Raw genomic sequence first — 14,814 nt, forward strand, 5'->3', positions numbered from 1 at the left:
TTGGTTGGCGTGGAATAATTGGTCGGAGTGGGGTAACTGGACCCAAAATGTTACTTAGGCGTCAAAATAATATTGTACGTATATTGTCACGTTATAGTCACGTCCAATATTAATGTAGTTGTACGCGTACATGGCCGGGCTACTTGAAGGGGATGACCAATGCGGAGGGAAATGCGTGCCGGAGGATTGATGTAGGGCGGACGACGAAGTGAGCTGAAATAAAATTTGTGAAACAAGCAGATACTAGTAATACGATGCCTTCAAGCCAGGGATGTTAATCCTGCCTCTGCTTTTAGTGCTGATATAAGGACATTATATGAATAGCACGAATGTATGAATCTTGTGGCTCGATTTTATGCTGATTCTAGAGAATTTATTAGATAATTTTGGTTAGAGCTCCAAATAGCAGAGGCATATTCTAATTCAGAACGGGCAAGTGATTTGTAGGCAAGTAATTTTAGGTTTCGTGGCGCATGACGTAGATGTCGTTTTAAGAATCCAAGGCTTCTGTTAGCGGACGATATGATTTTAGTAACATGCGCGTTCCCGGATAGATCATTGGACAATGTTACTCCGAGGTATTTGTAAGTCTGAGCTAATTCTACCGTGACGTGCGAGATTTTATAGGAGAAGAGGACAGGATTACGTTTTCGGTGAAATGACACGAGTTTGCATTTATTGGGGTTTAGTTCCATGAGCCATTTGTTACACCAGTCCTGTACGGTGATTAAGTCATTCTGGAGGGCGAACTGATCAGAGGCGTTGTTGATAGTGCGATAGATGACACAGTCATCGGCAAAAATACGGACGTTACAAGAGACATGCGATGGAAAGTCATCAATGTATATTAAAAATAATAGCGGACCAAGGACTGATCCTCGCGGGACACCTGATGTTACCGGAGCAGAGCTAGAGGCTTGTTTATTAACGTTACTAAACTGGGCGCGGTTAGCCATGAATTCGCTTATCCCCTGTAATATTGTTACGCCCAGTGGTTTATTAAGACCGGGACGGAGGATCGAAAAACAGCTGGGTCCGCTTGCCGAGCACGAGACGCCACCAACTTCGTTCTCGTCATCTTCGGCATATCCAACAACGCCGACCACGCAGAATTGGTATTGCCTTTTCATGGGCGTCACACTTCCCCCTACGCAGCCGAAGCCCGCTGGGCGAGTTAAAAATCGCCGCGCGAATGGTAGGGCTTCAGCCGGGCAACGTGAGTGACTTCGGTTCACGCTGAACGACGGCCGCTTGCCGTGACACGAGCTATGCGGTAATTGAGCTTGCTAATTTGGTCAATAATGACGTAGGGACCATCGTAGTGGCACAGCAGCTTCTGAGAGAACCCTCGCTTTCTGATAGGCCGCCACAACAAGACTAAATCACCGGCGCTGTAAGTAACGCGACGGCGGTGGGCATCGTAGCGCGCTTTTGATCGATCTTGGGAGGCAAGAACACGAAGGCGAGCAAGGCGCCGGGCGTTTTCGGCAAAACAGAGTCTCAGCGATAGAGGGATCTTCATGAAGCTCGTCAGAAAATGGTAGTATGGTGTCCAGGGTGTAGCGTGGGGGGCGAGCATAGAGTAAAAAGAATGGGCTGTAGCCAGTAGCCTCATGGCGCGCGGTATTGAACGCATACGTAATGAACGGCAGGACGCTATCCCAGTTCTTGTTCCTTGAATCAACATACATTGACAGCATGTTAGTGAGCGTGCGGTTCGTGCGCTCAGTGAGCCCATTCGTCTGGGGGTGATAAGGCGAGGAATGGCGAAAATGCGATGCGCAGGAACGGAGAAGCTGCTCCACGACGTCAGCGGTGAACTGCCGACCACGGTCACTGATGATAACTTTTGGAGGTCCATGACGGAGAACTATGAATCGGAGCAGAAAAGAGGACACATGAGACGCTGTAGCCGAGGGTAGAGCTGCCGTTTCACAGTACCGGGTAAGGTGATCGACGCAAACCACTATCCAGCGGTTCCCATGATAGGACTTTGGAAACGGGCCCAGCAGATCTATGCCCACTTGCTCAAACGGTGCTGCAGACGGTGTCACAGGGTGAAGCTGACCAGATGCAAGGCTAGTAGGTCGCTTGTATCGTTGACACTGAGTGCAGCTGGCGACGTACCGCTTAGTCGTGGCCCGCATTTTTGGCCAATAGAAGCGTGCCTGGGTACGGTGCCGCGTCCGTGCCGAACCAAGATGTCCAGATGTTGGGTCATCGTGTTTGGCCTGCAAGACAGAGGAGTACAGGCTCTTCGGAACTACCAGCAGAAATCGGTGACCTGTAGAAGAATAGTTTTTCTTCCACAAAAGACCATCTCGCACACGAAAGCGACTGGCGTTGGAAGGGTCTTCAGCCTCCGTAAAGAGAGACTGTAGGGTTGTCTTTTTGCTGTTCCGCTTTGAACGTTGCGACATCAGGAAAAACAGGTGACACTGACTCGACGCAGTGGTCCAAAGCATCGATGTTAGACTCCGACTCAGGAAGGGGCAGCCTCGAAAGACCGTCCGCGTCAGCGTGACGGCAACCACTCTTGTAGCCGGAGAGCCCACCGTGCAAGGCGTCCGCACGGGTCACGAAGGTTAACGAGCCAGCAGAGGGCATGGTGGTCGCTGACGATGGTGAATGGGCGTCCGTACAGATAGGAACGGAAACGCTGCGTGGCGAAGACGACGGCTAAGCATTCTTGCTCGGTGACTGTATAATTGCGCTCCGGCTTGCTGAGCGAGCGACTCGCATACGCAACAACGTGCTCTTTGTTGTCGCATAGCTGGACGAGAACAGAGCCGAGGCCAACACCGCTGGCGTCGGTGAGAATCTCTGTGGGAGCGGAGGGATCGAAGTGGCGAAGTACAGGGTGAGACGTCAAAAGGAATTTTAGTTGGCGAAAGGCGGAGTCGCACTCAGGTGTCCACTCGTAAGCCACATCTCTCTGAAGTAGACCTGTCAGAGGGTAAGCTACATCTGCAAAGCGAAGAATTAAGCGGCGAAAGTAAGAGCATAAGCCCAAGAAACTCCGCAGCTCTTTAACAGACTGTGGTGGCTTGAACGACTCGACAGCTGCAGTCTTGGCTGGATCAGGCCTGACGCCGTCTTTATCTACGAGGTGTCCAAGCACTAACGCTTGACGCGCACCAAAGTGGCACTTTTTAGAGTTAAGCACAAGGCCAGCTTGGCGCATGCAGTCGAGGACGAGAGCTAAACGGTCGTTGTGCTCACTGAACGTCTTTCCGAAAATGACAACGTCGTCGATGTAGCACATGTAGATTTCCCATTTCAAACCGCGGAGTATAGTGTCCATAAATCTCTCGAAGGTGGTGGGCGCATTTCAAAGGCCAAATGGCATCACATTAAACTCATAAAGGTCATCAGGCAATATAAAAGCTGTTTTTTCTTTGTCAGCAGGATGCATGGGTATTTGCCAATACCCCGACCGAAGATCAAACGAAGAGGAGTAGGACGCTGAAAAAAGGCAGTCGATGGCGTCGTCGATTCTAGGTAGGGGGTATACATCTTTTCTCGTGACGGCATTCAGACGGCGGTAATCCACGCAATAACGCCATGATCCATCCTTCTTCCGAACAAGAATTACTGGAGCAGCCTTGAGGACTCTTGTATAACGCCTTTGGTTAGCATCTCCTGCACTTGGTCATTGATAACCTTACGTTCAGACGGCGACACTCGGTAGGGCTTTTGGCGGATCGGATGTGAGGTACCAGTGTCAACCCTGTGCAGGGTTCGAGACGAGGGGATGGAAGATGGGCCGCCGGGCTGCGAAAAGTCAAACACAGTGGAGTATCACTGGAGGATGGTCAACAGTGCACGGCGCTCATGCGTGGAAAGCGAGTTGTCGATCATTCGGAGCAACTGCGACTCGTCCGTCGCAAAACTCTGGTGCTGCTGCGCCCAAGGCGTCGGTAACCAAGGCAACGGATACCGGCATGTATTGGCAGCATGACGCAAGCTTCAGGCCTTCAGGCAGAACTACAGATTCCGTCGAACTGTTCACTGTCCACAGTTCAGTTCTTCCGTTGAGGACGGAAACCATGGCATGAGGAACCAAGATGTTTTTCTTCATGCAGTTCAAGTGGTTCGGTTCCACAGCCTCATCACACACGTCGACAGCGGTATCGGAGCAGGAAACCGGTACGCACACAGCCGAAGAAGGAGGCACGACAGTATCTCGGGCAACATAAAACTCTCTCTCCACTGCACGAGCCTTCTAGGAGATCAGTGGTGGAACATTTGCCGACGTTGAGCTCACCTGTGTGACAGTCGACGTTAGCGCCACACATCTGCAAAAAAGTCGAGGCCAAGAATAACGTCGTGCGTCGGCCGGGGAAGCACCACCATTTCCGTGCTGAAGACTTCACCACCCAAAGAAACCTTAACACTACACACTCCAACAGCTGGCAACGGTTCACCACTCACGCCACAAAACTGGACATTTTTGTCCCATCGAAACAATACTTTTCTTCCGAGGAGGCACTTAAACGCAGCACTCATAACCGAAACAGCAGTACCGGTATCCACTAAAGCCATCACACGTACATCATCCACTAGCACATGTACTTTGTTCTGTAACATAACGACAGGCAGGGGTATCACTTGCGGCGGCAGACTTCCAGCGACCTCACCCTCATCGCTCGCGCCGACTGGTTTTCCGGCGGAGGCGAGCAGGAGCGGTGTCGGGGTGATGGAGATCGACGTGTTCGGAAAGCTGGAGGCGGCGTCACACTTCTATCAGATGCCGGCGAATGATTCCGCATTTGTGCAGGCCATGAATTGCCGGAATCAGGCGGGCAGGACGGGTATCGAGAAGGACCGGGTTGGCAGTCCGGACGCCGAGGATAGGTCGAGGAGCCGTAACGGGACTGTTGTCGGCGGGGACAAAATCGGGAGATGTGCCCGTGCTGACCAGAGCGGTAACACACCAGAGAGGGACCGGGAGCAGGCTGCGCCGGCAAGTAGTCACCACACGAAGGACTGGGCCGAAAGTTCTCGTCGTATGTGGCCGGCAGATGCTGGTAAAATCCGGACCGGTGCTCCGGCGGCAACCGCGGTGTCTTGTTCGGCCGCAGCCCTCGGGGTACCCCGTGATCCTCAAAGTCCGCTGTGTTAACGTCCGTTGGCGGAGTAGGACGCGTGAGATACACAGGAGGCAGGTCTGATGAATTTTGAGTGAGTTCTAGTGACATGGTTAACTCTTCGTGAACGATCTGGCGGATTGTGGAAGCCAGATCGATAGACGGTGGTGTATCTACAGCTGCCACCGTCGTGACCCCGGTCAAACGTCCGAATTTCGGCGTGATGCGACGCATTTTCAACGTCTCGAACGTCCGGCAGTGCTTGATGACGTCATACACGGACTCGAGACTTTCTTTTCCGATCAAAAAATTGTAGACGTCTTCGGCGAGTCCTTTGAGCAAATGGCCAACTTTGTCTTCCTCTGTCATGGCAGGAGAGACGACCTTGCATAGCTTCACGATTTCCTCAATATACGTTGTGCATGTTTCACCGGGGAGCTGAGCCCTTTGCTCCAGTGTTTGTTCAGCCCGCTTCTTCTTCGCGACTGAATCACCGAAGCACTTCTTCAGCTCCTCTACAAAGCGGTCCCAAGTCGTGAGGGAACCCCCGTGGTTGTCAAACCACGTTAGGGCCGTGTCGGTTAGTGAAAACACGACGTTCGCAAGCCGGGCGGAGGAGTTCCACTTGTTGTAGCGACTCACCCGTAGGCGGTGGGTCAGCCATTCATCGACGTCGTCGCTAGATGAACCCGCGAATGACCGTGGCTCCCGGTAATGCTGCCACGAACTGCTGGGCACAGACCTCGAAGCGTCGCCGTCCAGGGACATCATTGCCACAGAAGGCGGCAGACCAACAATGCGACGACTGCGGCGAATGTGAATCTGGGGATCCGCCTTCGGAGGAACCTTAATACCCAGTACCTCCACCAAGATGTTACGCCCAGTGGTTTATTAAGACCGGGACGGAGGATCGAAAAACAGCTGGGTCCGCTTGCCGAGCACGAGACGCCACCAACTTCGTTCTCCTCATCTTCGGCTTATCCAACAACGTCGACTACGCATAATGGGTATTGCCTTTTCATGGGCGTCACAATATGTTAGGATGGAGGTTTAACGAGGAAAGTTTTGGTAGTAAGCATTTGTGGGGTACTTTGTCAAATGCTTTCGCGAAGTCCAGGAATATTCCGTCAGTTTGTAGGTTACAGTCAAGGTTCACATGCAGGTGATGGATGAAAATATCCGACTGTGTATCGCACGATAGGTTCTTACGGAAGCCGTGTTGCGCAGGATGAAAAAAATTTATAGAGTCAAGAAAGTTCAGTATATGAGAATAAATGACATGTTCCATGATTTTGCATGGCACACTTGGAGGGGTGGAGGGGTGGAGGGGTGGAGACACCAAATTTTGAAGCTATAAAAAGCCTACTATGGGATTCCTATGTATGCAAGGGCAATCACAGCCAGGTGTTGGACGCAACAAACGTTTAAAAAATATTTTAATTCGGTTCTAAAGATTACCTAAATGCTCACTCTCACGATCTAGACCCATCGCTAGCGCCATCAACGCTGACGTCACAAGGGGGTAAACAAATTAAAGTTTTAGTGACGTCATACCGAAATACAGTGACGTATGATGAGCGGGGCACAGCCGCGTGAGCGCAGTCGACGCACCAGCGAGCCGCATTTGCTGCTAACCGCCACTCGCTCGGTTTGCGGCGCGCCGTTGCGAACAGCGTCGCAGCGTCCGATTGCAGCTCGTCGCCTGCGTCCGGCCTGCTAGATGTCAACGGCGAGCCGCTCTCGACAAACGCAACGACGGGAAGCGGCAGCCAATGCGAGCCCGGAGAGCGGCAGCGTCATGATGAAATAGGGCGCACTCCTTGGAGCCGGGCGGCCTGCGCCAGTCTTCGTGCCGACCACCGGCATCCGAAGAACGCGACATTATTGTTTGTTCACGTTCATAGCAAACCCTGGGATATATGAATATCAAAAATGCATCGTTTCTGACGATCGTTGGCAAATACCGAGTTCCTGATAGAAGTGATGACTGCGATGCAAGCAAGTTTCATCCCATAGCCGGTTTTGTGCTGCTGCTACCTGGTGCGGTTCGCCTGCCGTCTGCTAGCTCGGTTGCTGAAGACGTCGTGGAAATCGAACATATCTTTTATTGTGGGACGAGTTCACAGTAAAGGGGTGCCGAGCGGAGCACGTTTCTGAGCGCTGGCCAGTCCCGAAGCGCCCTCAGCTGCGGAGTCGGATGTGAAACCAGCTTAGGCCTAGCGACGACTAGGGCAGTCTGGGACCAGCGTGCAGGTCGTCGCCCGGCGTTGCCGCAGGCAGTGTCGTTGCCGAAAGATCCACTTTTAGTACAGTCATGCTGTCGTATCTCGAATCTAGGAAGCATCCTTACTGGTAGCATGGCTGTTTTGTGCGGACGTGAAGTACGCCGTGCCTGCCAGCCGGTCGGCCAGCCTGGATACCGTCTGCCGACGTCATAAAAGCGAGCTATGGAGTGTTCCTGACGTAAATAATAAACCATGGTACAAGAAATGTGAAAAAAGTGTCATTCTTGAGAACAACGGTGATATGAGCAATTTTCTTGCCAGAACCGCCTCGCAGCTGCCGCTGGCTCGACGTTGGGGTCCGGCTCGCCTGGCGCCCGCTAGCTCCGCTGCCGAAGGCGTCGAGGAGATTGACCATACTATTATTTTATTGTGAGATGATGCTGTTGAAACTAAAGCTATTTGTGAAAAGTATTCCTTTTATTATAGCGCAGGCGACTTCCGAAGCGCCGGCCACTTGCGAAACAGGCTATAGGCCTAGCGACGACCACGGCAGCCAGGCAGCAGCAGAGCTCGTCGCCCGGAGCGCCCGCGAGCGGTGCCGTTGCCGATAGCTCCCAACATAAGCAGGCATGCTTTGTCGCTGCTTTAGTATAGCTGGCAGTTCTGATAACAAAGCGATTTTGTCTTTTCTTGTGATATTTGTACACCATCCCAAGCAGCGCTCAGGTACAGCTGCACGGCGGCGAAGTGTGACACCGGTTATGGGCGCAGCTTGGGTAGAGCGGCGCAGCGATGCTTACCGGCATTTTGCAAAGTGCTTCGCATCCTCACGCGAACCCGCGAAGGCGATATTAGCGTGCGATAAAAAAAAAAGTCGATGTCCTCACTCATTGGATTCAGATCCGTCAGAATCCGAGCTGCTGGTACTAGACATGCTGTTGTTTTTTTCATGCGCTGGTCAGCACGTGTGTGAGAAAGCAGACGATGCAGCAGTTGGTGCGTCACAACTTTTGTGGACCCACGTGACCAAGCGAAGTAGTTGATCTTCCCCCTCTGTGACGTCACTGTCCAACTCGGCGTTCCGAAACCGAAACCGAAAATTGTTCACCTAAAAATGCGATAATAAATTATTCACTGTGAATATATGAATCTCTGAGTGTGTATCATGCTTCCTGGAGCCATAAGAAACGTTTGAAACTAAGAACGCGCGAACCACAAATTTGGTGTCTCCACCCCTTTAAAGAGATGGGACGGTAATTAAGGGGTGATTCCTTTTACCTGATTTGAAGACCGGAACAACCTTCCCCACCTTCCAATAACTGCGTATGCTACCTGTGGAAAGTGATTCTGCAAACAGTTTTGACAGATACGCTGCGGAAGCATGGCAAGAATTTTTTAGCAACTTGGGGGTGATATCATCAGCACCCACAGAAGATGGAATCTTGATATTTTCAATGATAGATATAATGCGGTGCACAGAAAAGTTGATTGGAGGTATATGCGAACTCAGGTTGTCAGTTACGGTACAAAGTGGCATATCAGTTTCGTGTGCGAAAACGGATGAAAAAGCGGCTTTAAAAATATTAGCATATTCAATGCCACTGGTCATATCGCCAAGTGGGTTAGCAAGTGTGATGACCGGCGATGGTTCAGGGTTTAATACTTTCCAGAATTTCCTCGGGTTATTTGTTAGGATCTTGGGGAGGGCAGTTTGAAAAAATGCGCGTTTGGCATCACGGATAGACTGCAGGTACGTTGACTCGGCTGCGTAATATTTGTCCCATGCGCATGCACTCGGGTTGCGTTTAGCTGCACGGAAAAATATCTTCTTTTTGTTTTCAAATGTTTTCAAATGCTTCGTGAACCATGGTTTGTTGGCATTGGCACGAACTGTGATGGTGGGAATAAACTTCGCTGTAAGTTCTATAATTTTAGTTTTAAAAATAAGCCAGTTTTCCTCAATTGATCGATCATCGAAACCTGTATCAAAGTTTGGAAAGAACGCCATTAAATGATTATTGATTTCTTCGTAATTCGCTCTGTCAGAAAGGCGAATCGTTTTAAGGAATGTTTGGCGCGATTCGGGGGTGAAGGTGAAAGTAGCGTGTAAAACTTTGTGGTCACTAATTTCGCGGAGAGAAGTAAGCGATGATAAATTTTCCGGGTGGTTAGAATGAGGTCCAGGATATTGGAAGATTCATGTGTTACGCGTGTGGGTTCAGCTACTAACTGGGTGAGATTGAAATTCAAACGAACGTCGACAAAGTTCGTCATTTCGGTGTTGCCTGTTGGTGTTGGGTTCAGCCAGTCAATGGATAGGTAATTAAAATGACCGAAAAGAAGAATGCGCGCGTTGGGATACTTGCCAGTTATTTCATTTAGACTATCGCTTAACTGGGAGGAAAAGATTGGGCTACTGGAGTGGGGTCGGTAGCAGACGCCTATTATGACGATTTGAGGTACGGAACGGCAGATTATCCAAAGTATTTCAAGCTCTGATTGGATGTTAATGACAGAACAAGGCAACAGCTGGTTATTGGCAATAAGAACACCTCCTCCTCGTGAGCCTTTGCGGTCCTTTTGGAAAACGTTAAAATTTCGTAAATCAGCTAAAACTTCCGGATCGGTGACGTCGTCTGTTAGCCACGTTTCTGTTAGTGCAGGTATATTGCTGGAAGATGGTGAAACAAGATTACAAATGTGTTCACGCTTGGGAAGGAAACTACGTATCTTGGTAAAGATAATAGAAAAAGAAAGATTTGGAAGTTTACCGCGAGGGCTGTTACAAGGAAGATTAGTGGCGCGACGATAATACTTATGCTATGAGATTTCGTGTACAGACTGTGATGACTCGTCGAATGCATAGCGTTTAGAACCGATGCACAAAGTTTTGTAGCCCAAGGAAAATTTGGTGGTAGTAGCTTTGGCAAACATTACGAGGTGCCTTCGCGCTTTTCGGACAGGGCGTGAAAAGTCCCGCCCTATGCTGTAATCGGTGCCTTTTAACTTATGGCCATTTGAAGGCATCATCTCCTTGGTTTTAAAAAATGTAAATTTCACTAATATGGATCTAATGCGCTCAGGAGAATGACGCCCGAGACTATGAGCCCTTTCAATTTCTTTAGTGTCAATGGATAGATGTAACTGATCACGGCAGAGGCGGAGGACTGTTTCTTCAGATTCCGAGTACGTTTCAGATGTATTCTCATCTTTAATGTTGTAAAACATTAAATTGTTACGTCGCGAGCGATTTTCGGCGTCATCCAAACGGGCTTCTATACCTCTGATTTCTTTGGCTGTTTGGGTAGATAGCGCAGATCGTATCCATGTCGGTGCGTAGGGTTACAACATCTTGATAATGAATTTTTAGGGCGGATAACCTGTTACTAAGATGAGAAATAGCTTGTACCGTAGTTGTAATTTGATTTCTAAGACCTTGTACCTCGACTATTAATTGTGACTGACCATCAAACAGTTTCTTCAGTTCCTCTAGTACTTTCAGAAGAACTTGCCTTGGGGCTAGTTGGTTATGATTGAAGTTCAGAATGGCGCAAAAGACACACACACAGGAAAAATAGGGGATGACAGAAAGAGCGCCTACTACCAACTGAGTTTATTGCGGAAACACCCTCTTTTATAAGGCAAGCCATATCAACCACGAACCGGAAGCAGAAAAAACACATATTCATGGTTTGAATTCACATTTCGAAACACCATTGGCAGAAAAGAAAAGGCCACAAGAACAAAAAAGCAGAATCTAGAACTACACGTGGCCGTCTAAGAAACCCAGCTCCTGGCGGCAGAGTTTAATTGATGAAGTGCTAATGCACTTGGACCCAGCTTTCTGTATATGATATGCTTCTATAATCTCTCTTTCGAATCTTTCCCTGCCTCTGCCGATAAACGTTAGCTGTTCCAGCATCGGTCAGCAATCTCTGCATTCCTTACAGTGATCCGGCAGGTTGCCCCTGTCATTGTTTTTAATTGTTCTTCTGTTTTCACTGGCTCTCTCGTATATCGCATACCGCTCAGCTGTGGATACGCCTACGTTGGCCAGACTGGACGGTGTTTCAACGAGAGAGCTAGCGAGCACAGAACAATTAAAAACAATGACAGGGGCAACCTGCCGGATCACTGTAGGGAATGCAGAGATTGCGGACCGATGCTAGAACAGGCAACGTTTATCGGCAGAGGCAGGGAAAGATTTGAAAGAGAGATTATAGAAGCATATCATATACAGAAAGCTGGGTCCAAGTGCATTAGCACTTCATCAATTAAACTCTGCCGCCAGGAGCTGGGTTTCTTAGACGGCCACGTGTAGTTCTAGATTCTGCTTTTTTGATCTTGTGGCCTTTTCTTTTCTGCCAATGGTGTTTCAAAATGTGAATTGAAATCATGAATATCTGTTTTTTCTCCTTCCGGTTCGTGGTTGATATGGCTTGCCTTATAAAAGAGGGTGTTTCCGCAATAAGCTCAGGTGGTAGTAGGCGCTCTTTCTGTCATCCCCTATTTTTCCTGTTTGTGTATCTTTTGCGCCATTCTGAACTTCAATCCTGTAGTACCTCTTCGGAGCCTGGGTTTGTTTCAACATCGCCAGCCAAGAGCAACAGGGCACTCACGACATTAGCACGTTGAAGAGCAATGGAAAGGCAGCTCTGTGGGCTCGGTAGCAGCAGGAGGCAGTAATTGCTCGATTTTTTCGTGAAAAGAGAGTATTGTTACTGACCTGCGTGGCGAAAACGAACGGGATTGATGACTGCATCGTGGCACAGCCACCGAGCCCACAGGGCGCCAAGCGCGGGTGATGCGGATTTATAGTCGCCGTTTCTGCTGCTGTCGATGACCTTGAGTCCGGGGGTAGTGGAGGTAGTTGAGGAATAGCAGCGGTGGCGCTGCTGGACAGTGATATTGCCACGTATCATTCTAGTGTTTGTTCGTTCACGCTCAAGGCTTCAGGAAATGGGTTGTTACCACTTTTGTTCGTGACGCGAGAAGCGACCGGACTAATCTCAATTGTTCACAGCCATGAACAGCTGCATCTACTTGTTTCTAGATTACTCTAGATTATCTCGACCTGTTATCTTGAAGTTTCCTTGCCGGCTTTAAATTGAACGATGCCGCGAGCAGCTGGCATTCGTAGTTCGACGATTGACGAGCACGCTTGTTGCTTACGCCGCCACCAAGTGATTCAGTTCTTTTGCGGGCGCAAGTCAGCCCAAATAAAGAGCTTCGTTTGAAAGTCTTTCTGGTGTCTTCCCGACCGCTGGACTGCCGTCACTATAACGTGACATCTGGTGGAGGTGCTGGGTAGCATTCCATGTTCCGGACACCCACTACAAGTCCTGACGAAAACCCTCTGAGTCATTCACCGCAGGATCTGAGCCCAGTCCACCGCGCAAGCCGACGTCTGCTAGAGGACGCACCTGAGTTCGGGATTCTGCCGGACCCTACCCGGAAGCGAAAACCAGTAGCAAAGTCCACCATGAGCCTGCCTCAGGCGACGAGTCCAATCATTCTTCAGCAGCCCCGGGTGCCACAAACCTTCGACGCTTCGCCTGGCGCCGACCCCGAAGAATGGCTGGAACAGTTCGACCGTGTGGCTGTCTTCAACAACTGGGATGATGCTCCGAAACTTAGGTACGTCTTCTTCGCCTTGGAGGGACCAGCAAGAATCTGGTTTGAGAATGAGGAAGCTAGCCTCACGAACAGGGAAACCTTCAAGGAGCAGCTTCTGAAGATCTTCACGAACGTTGTGCGAAAGGAGAGAGCCCTGCAGCTGCTACAGTCTCGCATACAACATCCAAACGAGACCGTTGGAATGTACACTGAGGAGATGAAGCGTCTCTTCCGGCGTGCCGACTCGAACATGAAGGAAGATGAAAAAGTCAAGCTGCTTGTGCGAGGAGTTAAAGAGCAACTCTTTGCTGGCCTCGTACGGAACCCACCCAAACCCGTCGCGGAATTCGTCGAAGAGACATCCACCATGCAAAAAAACCCTTGATGCCAGAGCCCGCAAGTATGACCGCCAGCAGCGCTTTTTGTCAGAAAGCTGCATGGACAACGCTAACAACGATAACCTGCGCGAGGTTATACGTGAAATTGTGCGAGAAGAGCTCCGACGATTGCTGCCAACAGGAACGCAGCCGCAGCTCACTTCGCTCACCGACGTCATCCGGGACGAGGTGCAACAGGCCTTGGGTGTGACACCGACCACCACCCAGCCTCTGGAGCCTCCAGCCATGACTTACGCCGCAGCAGTGCGGCGTCCTGCACCTCGACGACGGGACCCAAGCCCCTATCGCCCTCAGCCAGCTGCGTTGGACAGCCGACCTCTCGCACTAACCCGCCCGTCCTACGAGCGCGGCACACAGACGAGGAAATGCGACGAGTGGAGAACTCCCCACCAGCGCCATCCACTATGCTTCCACTACGGCGAAGCCGCTCACGTCCTTCGGCACTGCCCATACAGAAGACTGGGCATCCGAGGGTTCTCTTACGACGCCCCACGACCCCGACCCGGCCAGCGACCAGTCGAAATCAAAGAGTTTTTGCGTCTTGAAGAATGCTCATCGCCGAGCCGCCTGTCACGTTCCCCGTCGCCATCGTCACGACGCATTGTATCTCCTAACCGAGGTTACGCCGTGCGTAGATGCTCCCCCAGCCCCCGAAGGTTAAACTGAATAAAGCAGCTTCTGGAGGTGAACTTGCTTCTAAGCGCAAGGGCAAAGATCCTCCACCGACGATAACTCCGACCACCGCTCCGACGACCGCTCCGATGACACCTCCGACGACACCTCCGACGACACCTACGACGACAACTTCGACGACAACTTCGACGACAACTTCGGTGACAACACCGACGACGACGACGACACGGCCAGACTTGACGCCTTTACCGCTGCCCATAGAAGTAACGTCGGAGTACGCCCACCGCAGCCTCTCTACCCGACGAAGCCGAGATAGTACACCGAAGACCACGTGTAGCACGAAAACGCGAACAAGTGGCCTTGAAGCTACGGTCGACGGTCACGCGGTTACTGCCTTGGTCGACACGGAGCTGACTACTCCGCCATGAGCGGGCCATTCGCGGTCCGACTCAGGAAAGTGACAACAACTTGGGATGGCCCGCTGATCCGCACCGCAGGTGGTAACCTTATTACGCCGTCAGGACGCTGCACCGCGAGAGTTAGAGTAAATGGGCGAACCTATGCTCCAACCTTCCTGGCCCTAAAGAGATGCTCGCGAGACGTGATTTTGGGAATGGACTTCCTGAATGAACATCGGGCGATCATCGACCTTCGATCCTTCCACCGACAAAGCCATATCTGCAGCGACGACAGCGACTCATCGCGTTGCCTTACACGTCTTCGATGAAGCACTGAGCGTGCCGCCCCGATCAAGTGTCGTCACCTGCATAGGTACTGGAGACATCGAAACTGCCGAAGGCGTCTTCGAGGGGAACACCGAGTTACTCTTTGATCGAGGACTGGGCGTCGCAA

At 50.8% G+C, this 14,814-nt stretch overlaps 1 pseudogene; it reads right to left on the reverse strand.

Annotated features, from left to right (window-relative positions):
- Nucleotides 1-10,135: 10,135 nt before the first annotated feature.
- Nucleotides 10,136-12,116, reverse strand: LOC149345783 (uncharacterized; annotated as a pseudogene).
- Nucleotides 12,117-14,814: the final 2,698 nt, after the last annotated feature.

Source organism: Amblyomma mixtum, chromosome 4 (genome assembly GCF_055824585.1).
Source record: "Amblyomma mixtum isolate Tamu chromosome 4, ASM5582458v1, whole genome shotgun sequence".
Taxonomy (NCBI): Eukaryota; Metazoa; Arthropoda; class Arachnida; order Ixodida; family Ixodidae; genus Amblyomma; species Amblyomma mixtum.